Here is an 11,382-nt window from a genome sequence, read left to right on the forward strand (position 1 = left end):
CTTACACTTAACATTATGTAAATGCAATCCATGTGGGAAGAAATGTCTTAGTGGCAGTTATGAGAAAAAAAAAGGAAAAAAAAAAAACAAGGATTTTTAAGGGGTAGAAGTGGGCTTGAAGACAGCTCTGCCCGCTCCCTCTTTTTCCAACAGCGACCTTTGTTATGAACTGCGGCTTAATGGCTTCTCTGCTGTTCTCTATTTCAAAATGGCTTCTTCACACAAAGCAGGTCATTAAGAGCTGGAAAAGCTGCCGCGCCATTGCTGGGCGAGGTTTGGTCTCTGTCAAGAAGAGCCGCGAAATCCCCCAAATATAAGACTTTAGTGTCTCTCTGTCTCTTTTTATGTTCATCAGAGGTGTTTAAAGGATGACAGGAGTGGGGGGTGTTGTGTCGGGGAGGCGCGCGCAGCAGCCGACATCGCGGAGAGCCATTTCGTGGCGCAGCCGGTCCTCGCGCTCGGCTGCGGTGCCACACTTGTCAGCTGTAGAAGGCAGTTGGGCGCTCAGCGCCGTTGCTGCTGCTGCTCCTGCTGCTGCTGCTGCTGCCGCGCCGCCGCCGCCGCCGCGAGAGCCTGGTCAGTTCGTCAGCAGCCTCGCGAGCCGGAGACGATTGCGCCCCGCTGCATTGCCATATATGGTGCGAAAAAAAAGCGGCAGCCTCGAGCGCGGTTTTCCGGCCACTCGGCACAAAGGGGAATTTGCAGCGCGCTGCAGCTCCTTTATCTCTCTTTTCCTCCCTTCTACGACTATTCGATGCCGAGGTTCGACGTTCTCTCCGGCGACAAAGAAGACTCACAGATGTGAGACAAGCGAGATTAATCCACCCAGTGTAGAAAAATGTCGTTGGAACGTTTTCTCTGTCTATTACGCACAGCTTCAGGTGATTTTTTTTCCACTCACTGGTTACTGTTGCTGGGCTCTTACGTTACATGCAAATAAATCGCTTATTTTTTCCTTGTGCGACTGTACTTTAATAGCCTAAGTGATATTTTAAAATTAATACCTCAGCTTTTTGCCTTAAATTAATGTTAAACGTAAAAGAAAGCGTTTAACCTGGATTACTGTACATGTTTTATATACAAGGATTTGTTTATATGTAATATATAAAAAATGTCGAACACGAGAAAATGAAATATATATGTTTTTTTTTTTTTTTTTTTTAAACCATTAGTCTTTATTGCAGGGTCAGTAAATGACGAAGGTTTTGGCTCAGGTCCCAGGGGGGTGGTTAAAAAAAAGTGTAGCAGGAATTCTCTGGCGCGTCCCACACTGTGTGTGTGTGTGTGTGTGTGTGTCCTCGTGTCCTCGGACCAGGCGCCAGGTTCTGCGTTTCGCTGCCCGAAGAGTCTCTTATTTTATTGCTCTAAAGGAGACGCGACTCCCGCACTGTCGGCAAGTCCATACGCAGAATGGAGGACGGGACAGGACATGACGTGACGTTTCGAGTCGTGTCCGCGAGCGTCCAGCAGCCGCACAAGTAGCCCTGGCGCGAGCGCGCACCCACCACGTAGGCTCGTGTAACGCGGCGGGTCACGAGGTCATCTTTGCCTATTGTGTCGCTTCTCACTTGGAAACGTGCTTGGAAAACGGCGCTGCGGTGTTTTGGGCGCGGAAAAGCGCGGCACGCTTAACACACGGTTCGGCCCTTGTTTTGAGCCTGCGGACTGGAAGACGGAGTAAGACTTTAATGTTCCCTTTAGCTGTGTTATGAAGGCTGCGCGCGAGAGCTGTTCTCGAGCTAATGAAGACACGCATGAATCATCATGTTTGCTTGGATGTGTGGTGAGCGATAAAAGAAAGTCAAGATATTCAAACCGAAAACATTGCACATTTGGGGTTGTTTTTTTTTAATTAAATCTCCCTTCTGATTCATTCGAGTAAAATTCAGTTTAAACCAGGATCTGCAATGTGCTACTACCCCGACAGGTCGTATGAAAAGGGTGGCTCCTCATTTCTTCATTGGTGTATCAGACAATTATTCTTAATCACCGCCCATTGTGTAAGAATTTCTTTCACAGTCACCTTTTCCTAAACCGGATCCGGTTGAAACGAATTATGTAGTATTTAATCTTTTTAATCTCGGCTCATGTAGCAAGAACGAGCCATTCCGATTCAACATTTGGGGCTTCTCCCTCTTCACTCCCGTTACTCTGTAGCCCACGTTAGAACTAGACGCGCAGATGACATTTAAATTAATCTGATATGCAGTTAGATTAAATATGAAAGATTAAAGCTCCCCAGACTTCAAAAATATAAACATACTGAGTATAGTTACAACTCCTCAAAGCCAGATGAACCCTACAAGAACACTCGGTTGCGCTAGTAATATTTTGCATTGCATATTACATTTGCATTTATTTGCAGACGCTTTTCTCAAAGCGACTTACAATAGATTCTATGTAGTGTTACCTGCCCACACACCTTATTCACCAGGGTGATTTACACTACTAGATACACTACTTACAATGGGTCATTCATCCATACATCAGTGAAACACACTCACGCACTATTTTTTTTAATTTATGTTTTTGTTATTGAGTTCACTCGTGATTATTATAATTCAATATCATGTTTGATATATATTTTAAGCCTGCTGTTATCCTCTTTTGATATAAATTATAGCCCTATACATGTAATCATATCAAAATGTAAATTTGACATTACCTGGCGGGTGCAGTTACCACGTTTCCTGTAGCCCTTGCTTTTGTATTTGCTTGTGTGCCTTAAGCACCGCACATCATCAGTCGCCTTGCACAAAGGTGCGCGCCAAATAATGGAAATATTGAAATATGATGATAGTTTATATTTCAAATGGAGAGTTTGCGCCCGGGTACAAATCAAATACGGTAAGTGCGAGGTAATCCTTCCTGCCATAGTGATACCCGAGGACTGCACAGTGTGGTTTTGCAGATGATGGGCCCTGGGACCTCCAGGCTGTCTGGTTACTGTGGTACAATGTGATGGTGCACCACCCTTGTGACATGTGCGGCGGAGCCCCTTCCAGCGGTCTGCGATGGCGTCACCGGCCCCGTTAAACCTGGGCGTGTCCCCCATGCCGCTGTGTTTACGGACCCGCCGAGCTCCCGTTTCCAAGGCAACCGAAAGTCGCTGCGGGTTCTGTAATCCATCCGTTATTTCTGAGTGAAGTCTCTCTGCATTCATTTATATACGCTTCGTTACCCAAGAAATACCGCACTCGCAATGCTTGAAGGACAAGTAAATATGGTTTTGTCGTAAATATTGTATTTGTTTTTCTACCACGTAAAATGCCAAAATCTGAATGAACTATTTCAGTTAATCAGTGGTCATCTGAATATTATCTCGACGGTTCTTGGGTTTTAATAAGTGTGTTTTAAATTAAAAACTAAATTATTTAGAAATGAGTGAAAAGGAAAACGGTGCTACATTCGCACAAACCGAAAGGCGACTCCACATCCATCACTGTTCGATAACCAACTTCACCATGATTTATCCATATATACAGCAGGGTATTACTGCTATAAGACTGGCGTCTGCTTCGCTCAAGGGGGTACCACTGCAGCGGTGGGATTCGAACCAGGAACCTGCGAATTGCAAGCGGACGGCGGTAAATACTTCGCCACCTGCTGGTAGACAGGATTATTGCCGTCACGCGCGGCTTTAAATCTGCATTTCTGATAATAATGTGACGTTTTCCACATGCTGGTAATGTTTTACCAGAAAATGCTTTCTTGAAATAAATTTCTGTTTAATAAAAAATGAATATTTGCTCACTGTGTGTGTAAGCACGTTATTCATTACTCGTAAAAGCCTTTTAATTTGTAACGCTGTTCATTTCAAGTCTTATCAATACAACACGACCTTTTTACACTTTGCCTCTTTGTGTTTTGTTTATTTTTTTTGTTTTTGTTACTGAGTTCACTGGTGGTTATGTTGCCCTCTAGGTGGAAACGAAACACCGAATTGCCTTCATGGCCATTATTATTATTATTATTATTATTATTATTTATTTAGTTATTTATTTATTTTTATTTTCACAGTACCAGTCCAGTGTTCCCCGCCTTACGAAGCCAGTGCGTTCATAAGAGTTCATGACGCCATCTCGTAACTCGAAGACGTAATGACCAATAACCCCCAAAGTGACAGTACTGACGCACTCGGACACGACATAACACACTGTACATACTGTGCATACATGTAACAGTCAGAAATTATGCATTAATCTAACCTTTAATGCAACAAAAATAGCACAGTAAATACACAAACACACACACATTTTCAGAACCGCTAGTCCCATACGGGGTCGCGGGGAACCGGAGCCTACCCGGCAACACAAGGCGTAAGGCCAGAAGGGGAGGGGACACACCCAGGACGGAACGCCAGTCCGCCGCAAGGCACCCCAAGCGGGACTCGAGCCCCAGACCCACCAGAGAGCAGGACCCGGTCCAACCCACTGCGCCACCGCTCCCCCCTACAGTAAATACAAAAGTATTAAAATAATGGAAAGGAATTCACTTAAGCAGACATGTGTCACTCTACCTGGACTGTGACACTGGACATGGATTCAATCCCCATTCAGTCTGTGTCGGGATTTGAACAGTTTGAGTCACTTTCCCTCAAAGACATGCATTTCAGGTGGACTGGTGACACTAAGTTGCCTGTTGTGTGTGTATGTCACGGCACGGACAGGAGACGGGAGGTAGGCTTTGGACCCAAATGTGGGTGCTGTTGTGCCGAAACACGGGAGCATTCAAAGACTGAGGTCAGGGACAGGCGAGGGAGCAAATGTCGTTGTAAGGGGCGAAGCAATACTCACGAAACCGGTAAACAATCCGAGGTCAAAAAGCCAGGAAAAGCAGGAACTGTAAACAGGGGACAGTGTATTGGGAAAGCAAGACGCTGAATGTACAAGCTTCAGGAAGGGAGTTGTAGATTCCGCACCCATTGCCGTGTCAGCACTGCTTTTATAATGAGCCGTGCTAATCGGCAACAGGTGCTATCACTAAGCTGATGGGTGTGTGTGACAGTACCCCCCGACCCCCACGAGTGGCTCCAGCCACCTTTCTGGACTTGGGCAGGTGCCTCTGGGGCCTGGGCGCCAGGCAGTCTGGGTGGTTCCTGTGGAAGGCCGAGATCAAATCGGGGTCCAGGATGTCCGCTGCCAGCACCCAACAGCGCTTCTCTGGGCCATACCCTTCCCAGTCCACCAAGTACTGTAGATGGCCACGACGGCAACAGGAGTCCAGTAGCTCCTGAACCGCATACACTGGGACCCCCTCCACTTGCACCGGTGGTGGAGGCTCTGAGCGCTGAGGGGTCCGGAGGGACGACGCTTTGTATGGCTTGAGGAGGGAGACATGGAAGGAAGGACAGACCCGGAGATCCGGCAGCAAGCGCAACCAATATGTGACGTGGTTGATCTGTCGGATGATTCTGTAGGAGCCGATGTACCGATGACTGAGCTTCTTGGACCGGAGTCGTAATTTCAGGTCCCTGGTGGATAACCAGACCCACTGGCCAGGACAGAATGAGACAGAGTGCCAGTGACGATCGGCTTGCTGCTTGTACCGGTGCACACTTCAGCGCAGATGAGCGGTCACCTCCCGCCATTTCTCTTCACTGTTCCGGTACCAGGCGTCTACGGCGGGGACTTCGGTGCGTTCGGGGTGCCATGGCAATAGGGGATGCTGATAACCTAGGCTACACTGGAATGGGCTGAGACCTGTGGAGGTGTGTGGGAGAGAATTATGGGCATATTCTGCCCATGGTAGGAACTGGGCCCATTGATGTTGTTTTTAGCCACAGTAGCTCCTTAAGATCCTACCTAGGTCTCAGTGTAGTCTCTCCACTTGCCCATTGGCCTGCGGGTGGTAGTCGGACGTCAAACTCACCAACACTCCCAATTTAATCCAGAAGGCCTTCCACAACTGTGACGTGAATTGCGAGCCTCTATCGGACACTATGTCCTCTGGGAGACCATACAGGCAGAAGACATTATGAAACAAGGCTTCCGCTGTTTCCAGGGCAGACGGGAGCTGCAGTAACGGGATTAGCCGACAGGCCTTTTAAAACTGATCCAGGATGGTGAGGACGACGGTATTACCTTGGGAGGCTGAGAGATTCACCAAGAAGTCTATTGATATGTGGGTTCAGGGTCGCATCGAGACTGGCAACCCCACGGGCTTCTGGTTGGAGGTGCAATCTTGGGCGCACGCCTCACAGGCCTCTACGTACTCTTGTATGTCTTCCCGGATGGACAGCCACCAGTACCGCCCTTGGAGGAGGGAGAGTGTCTGTCGGTGGCCTGGGTGTCCTGCCACTGGAGAGTCGTGCACCCACTGCAGGAGAGATGGTCACAGACTGATGGGAACATATTCCTTACCTGCCGGCTTGTCCGCTGGCCCTGGATCTCCTTGTTGGGCTGCCTGGAGCTCCTGTTGAAACTGCCATCGGATTGGCGCCACCACCACTGCTCGGGCAGGATGAGTTTGGGTACCTTCAGGTCTGGGTCTTTGCTGTAGACTCGGGACAGGGCATCAGCCTTGGTGTTCTTAGATCCAGGCCTACACGACACGGTGAGCTGGAACCGGGTAAAGAATAATGCTCAGCACGCCTGGCACGGATTCAGATGCTGGGCCGTCTGCAGGTACTCGAGGTTCCGGTGGTCCATGAGCACAAGGAAAGAGTGCTCGGCACCGTCCAACCAGTGCCGCCACTCTTCCAGGGCTAATTTGATAGCCAACAGTTCCCGGTTACCGATGTCATAGTTACGCTCGGGCGGGGTCAACTTAAAGAGAGAAGTACGCGCAGGAGTGGAGCTTTGTTGGGGTACCCTGTCGTTGGGACAGCACTGCATCAACTCCTATCGCCGAGGCATCTACCTCCACCACGAACGGGAGTGAGGGGTCTTGATGTCGTAGGATCGGCGCCATTGTGAAGCATTCCTTGAGGGTCTGGAAGGCCTTCAGGGTGTCTCCTGTCCACTCCAGCCTCGTTCCCTTTCCCCGTAGCAGAGCCGTGAGGGGGGGGTGGCTACAGAATTGAAGCCTTGGATGAACCTGCAATAGAAACTTGCAAACCACAAAAGCCGCTGCAGGGACTTCACTGACGTGGGCCATGGCCAGTCTAATACTGCTTGGACTTTCTTGGGGTCCATAACCACTCCATCAGCCCCCAAGATGAACCCAAGGAAGGAGACTTGTGTTTGATGGAATAGGCATTTCTCCCCTTTTACATACAGAAGGTTCTATAGCAGCCTCCGCAGAACCTGGCACACAAGTTCTATGTGCTGCTCTCTGGTGCTAGAATAGATCAGGATATCATCGAGGTACACCAAGACCCCGTGGTTAACCAGGTCCCCCAGCACATGCTTAAGAAATGCCTGGAACATGACGGGTGCGTTGGACAGGCCAAATGGCATGATCCTGAGCTCATAGTGACCCAGGGAGGTGCTAAATGCGCTATTCCACTTGTCGCGCTCCCTGATCCAGATCAGATAGTACGCACTGCACAGGTTTAGCTTTGTGAATATCCGCACTTCATTAACCTGTTCCAGGGCAGCAGTGATGAGAGCCAGAAGATGCGGGTATTTCACCGTGATCGCATTCAATCCACAGTAATCTATACAGGGACGCAGCCCCCCATCTTTTTTTTCGATGAAAAAGAAGCCGGCGGCTGCTGGGGATGTGGACGGTCGAGTGATCCCAGAGGCCAAGGCCTCTGTTACATACTCCTGCAGAGCCCATTGCTCTGGTAATGACAACGGATAGATTCAACCGCAAGGGGGAGTGGTGCCCAGCAACAAATCAATCGCACAATCCCGGGGTCTATGCGGAGGTAGAACGGCTGCTCGGCTCTTACTAAAGACCTCTGCGAGGTCCTGATATTCTGCAGGGATATCGCAGGTCTTTGCAGTGTCAGGGCTCTCCACTGAGGTGGCCCGGCAAGAGAGGGCTAAGCAGGTGTTTGCGCACGGTGGTCCCCAGGTCAGCAGTTCCCCGAGCTCCAGAAAAACACTGGGTCATGCTTGGCCAGCCACATGAACCCCAGTATTAATGGTGAGTCAGGGGCCCAGATCAGAAAGAACGTGAGGTCCTCCATGTGCCATGCCTCCACTCATACTCACAACGGCACAGTCTGCTTCTCCACCACTCCTGAGCCCAACGGTTCCCCGTCCAGAGCCCTCATCCTCAGGGTTACACCACACTCTTGCACTAGGATGCCCAACCGTTGAGCAAAGGCCGCATCCATAAAGCAGCTGGCTGCCCCAGAATCTATCAGGGTGCACGGCTGTACCTGAGTAGACCCCCAAGACACCTCTATCGACACCTTTAACTGGGTGTCTGAGCGGCGTACGGCACTCACCTCAGCTCCTGGGCGGGGTTTTGTGGAGGGCCGTGTAGCAGGGCAGTCTATTCTGAAGTGCCCTGTCTCTCCACAGTACAGGCACAGGTGGCTTCAGAGTTGTCGCTGCCTCTCAGGGGTCAGCCGTCCTTGTCCCAGGTGTATTTGTCCTGGGACCTCCCGTTTGCCAGGGGTGGCTGGGGGGGTAGCCCGTGGCGTGACAGTTGGTCTCGCGCAAGGTGGTCAATGACAACCGCTGTTTCTATGAAGCGGTCCAAAGTCCAGTCCTCCCCCCGGTACGCCAATTCTACCTGGATCCGTGAATGCAACCTGTGTCAGAAGGCAGCCAGAAGGGCAGACTGATTCCAGCTGCTTTGCTCAGCCAGGGTCTGGAATTGCAGGGAATACGCTGCTACGGTCCAACTTCCCTGTTGTATCGTCATCAGGCTGCGCGAGCTGAGAGAGGGTGGTCAAAACCCCCTGAAATTGCTTCCGGAAGTTCTCATACGTGGTGGGCTCATGTTTGTGCCATACAGCGGTGGCCCAGTCTAGAGCAGGTCCGGTTAATAATGATATTACATACATTATTCGGATGGCGCCCCTCTGATATACATGAGGCTGGCTCGCAAAGACAAGCTCACATTGCAGGAGAAACCCACGGCATTTCTCCGGTGAACTGTCATACCTTTCAGGCATGGCCAACCGGGGATTTGTCACTGGTGCACTTGTGGCGGCGTCTGATGACGTAGGGAGTGCTGCGGAGGTGACGACGGGGGCTTCGGCTGCAGCCGACGTGTTCGCAATGGCGGACGCCTTGGCGGGTTGGGGGACCTGCTGCACTGGCATCAGAGCCTGTATGATCTCCAGGATCTGTCGCAGCGCCTGATCAAGAGAGCCCAGCAGGACCTCATGCGCAGACACTGCCTTTTGCAGGCGCTCCAACTTTGCTGGGTCTATAAAGGCGGAATCTTCTGTCATGGGTGCAGACAGGAGACAAGTGGTAGGGTTTGGACCCAAATGCGAGTGCCGTTGTGCCGAGACACGGGAGTAATCAGAGACTGAGGTCAGGGACAGGCGAGGGTCTTCCGAGGAGCGAACATTGTCGTAAGGGGCGAAGCAATGCTCAAGAAACCAGTAAACAATCCAGGGGTCGAAACGAAAGCAGGAACTGTAAACAGGGAACAGGGTACTGGGAAAGCAAAACGCTGAATGTACAAGCCTCAGGAAGGCCGTTGTAGATTCTGCACCTGTTGCCGTGTCAGCACTGCTTTTATACCGAGCCGTGCTAATCAGCAACAGGTGCTATCGCTGAGCCGATAGGTGTGGGCGTGACAGTGTGTGTGTGCGCGCTACAATGGCGAATGACTCTGAATCACCTAAAGGTGTCAGATAAATACTAGTTAATAATCCTCGTAAATAATGGAGAAAAGTATTTGCAAAATTAATAAATGTAGATGTCAGAGGATTAGGAGGTGCAGGAAATTCCTATTCTGTCCGCGTAAACGTAAAGAAATTCCTCGTATAAAGAAGTAGGGGGGTTATAAATGACACTCTTGGCAAAGCTGAATTTTTGTCACGCCAGTGAGCACATCTCAGGGTTTGTTTGTATCTCGGGGGTTGTTCGTATCTCGGAGTGTGGCAGTATTATGGTCATGAGAAGCCAACATTGGGGGCATGTTCTCCCCTGCTGGAACATGTGTCACTTTACTGCTTTGCTGACACTAAATAGTCAATAGTACCATGTTATCTCTGCTGCACATTTTGAATGAGTAACAGGTAAGATGAATGTTCCAAAGCACAGGAAACACACAGGAAGTGTGTTTGCACCCAAAGACCTCTTAAGGGTTTTCCTTGATTCATTTACTACTTTCGGCTGATTCATCTGTCTCCAATGCCTCATGTTTACTTCACCGTGTTTCCTTACCATGACTGTGTTTCTGATGCACCAAATAATTGTTCACGTCCTGTTTTTACACATGTTTTTTACACATTTTTTAACACATTTCTTGCACGTTTTGCACTGTGTGCATTCCCAAAGTGAAATGCTCGGAATATGTTCTTATCTCAACATTCACATATATTTAGAAAGTCGTTTTTTAGAAAGGAAGTTGAAGTTCTGCATCTCATTCAAGGCTGTAACAGCAGTCATCCTCCCAAGAACTGTGTTTTTCTGAAAGCCAGAAGTGCGCTGTTACCCTTTCAGATCAAATTACATTTCGTCCTTAAAAGTGAATTCACATAGTCATTTATCAAACAGTAAAATGACACATAAATATCTAAATATCTAATGCTGCATGCAGAGTAAAATAAATGGATGTGGACACCTGTACTGCAATATAATAATAGCAATAAGCCAATAATCTGTAATTTTATACATAAAAAAACCTGTCTTTAGTTTTCTGTGCTTCCAAAATTTCAGTCCTCAAGATAAAAAATAAATATATTTTCTATATATATATTTATATATAAATATATATATAAAATGTATTTTACATATAAATACAGTATATACAGTATATACACCAATACCCCGATGACTCTGTCGCCGGTTCACCGGTTGTCCTTCCTTGGACCGCTTTGGGTAGGTACTAACCACTGCATACCAGGAACACCCCACAAGACTTTTCGTTTTGGAGATGCTCTGACCCAGTCGTGTAGCCATCACAATTTGGCCCTTGCCAAAGTCGCTCAGATCTTTAAACTTGCTCATTCTTCCTGCTTCCAACACATCAAATTCAAGAACTGACTGTTCACTTGCTGCCTAATATATCCCACCCCTTGACAGGGGCCACTGTAACGAGATAATAAATGCAATTCACTTCACCTGTCAGTGGTTATAATGTTTTGGCTGATCAATGTATATACAAAATATTTTTATATAGATATAAAATTAGAATATAAAACGGTGAGACGGAAGCCGAAGCACAACGAATGTGGAGTGATGGAAGCCCAGCCAGACAGACTGATGAGTCTCCACTGAAGAGTGTGAATATGGTGTCGGTTTGCTCCTCCCCCGAGTGCTCCGACAGTGCGAGAGTGCTGTGACTGGTGGATTCCCC

At 48.6% G+C, this 11,382-nt stretch overlaps 1 protein-coding gene across 2 annotated transcripts in view; it reads right to left on the reverse strand.

Moving 5' to 3' along the window:
* The window catches only part of LOC108934917 (histone-lysine N-methyltransferase SETD1B-A-like), a 29,412-nt gene extending 25,618 nt beyond the window's left edge, over positions 1-3,794 (reverse strand). Inside the window, exon 1 of one of the 2 annotated variants that reach the window (XM_018753151.2) lies at positions 2,666-3,794. The gene's annotated coding sequence lies outside the window, so the exon portion shown is untranslated. Of the gene's footprint in view, positions 1-5; positions 1,123-2,665 lie in introns of those variants that run through there. The other variant, XM_018753143.2, reaches the window with a different exon arrangement.
* Positions 3,795-11,382: the final 7,588 nt, after the last annotated feature.

This window comes from Scleropages formosus, chromosome 6 (assembly GCF_900964775.1).
Source record: "Scleropages formosus chromosome 6, fSclFor1.1, whole genome shotgun sequence".
NCBI classification, from domain to species: domain Eukaryota; kingdom Metazoa; phylum Chordata; class Actinopteri; order Osteoglossiformes; family Osteoglossidae; genus Scleropages; species Scleropages formosus.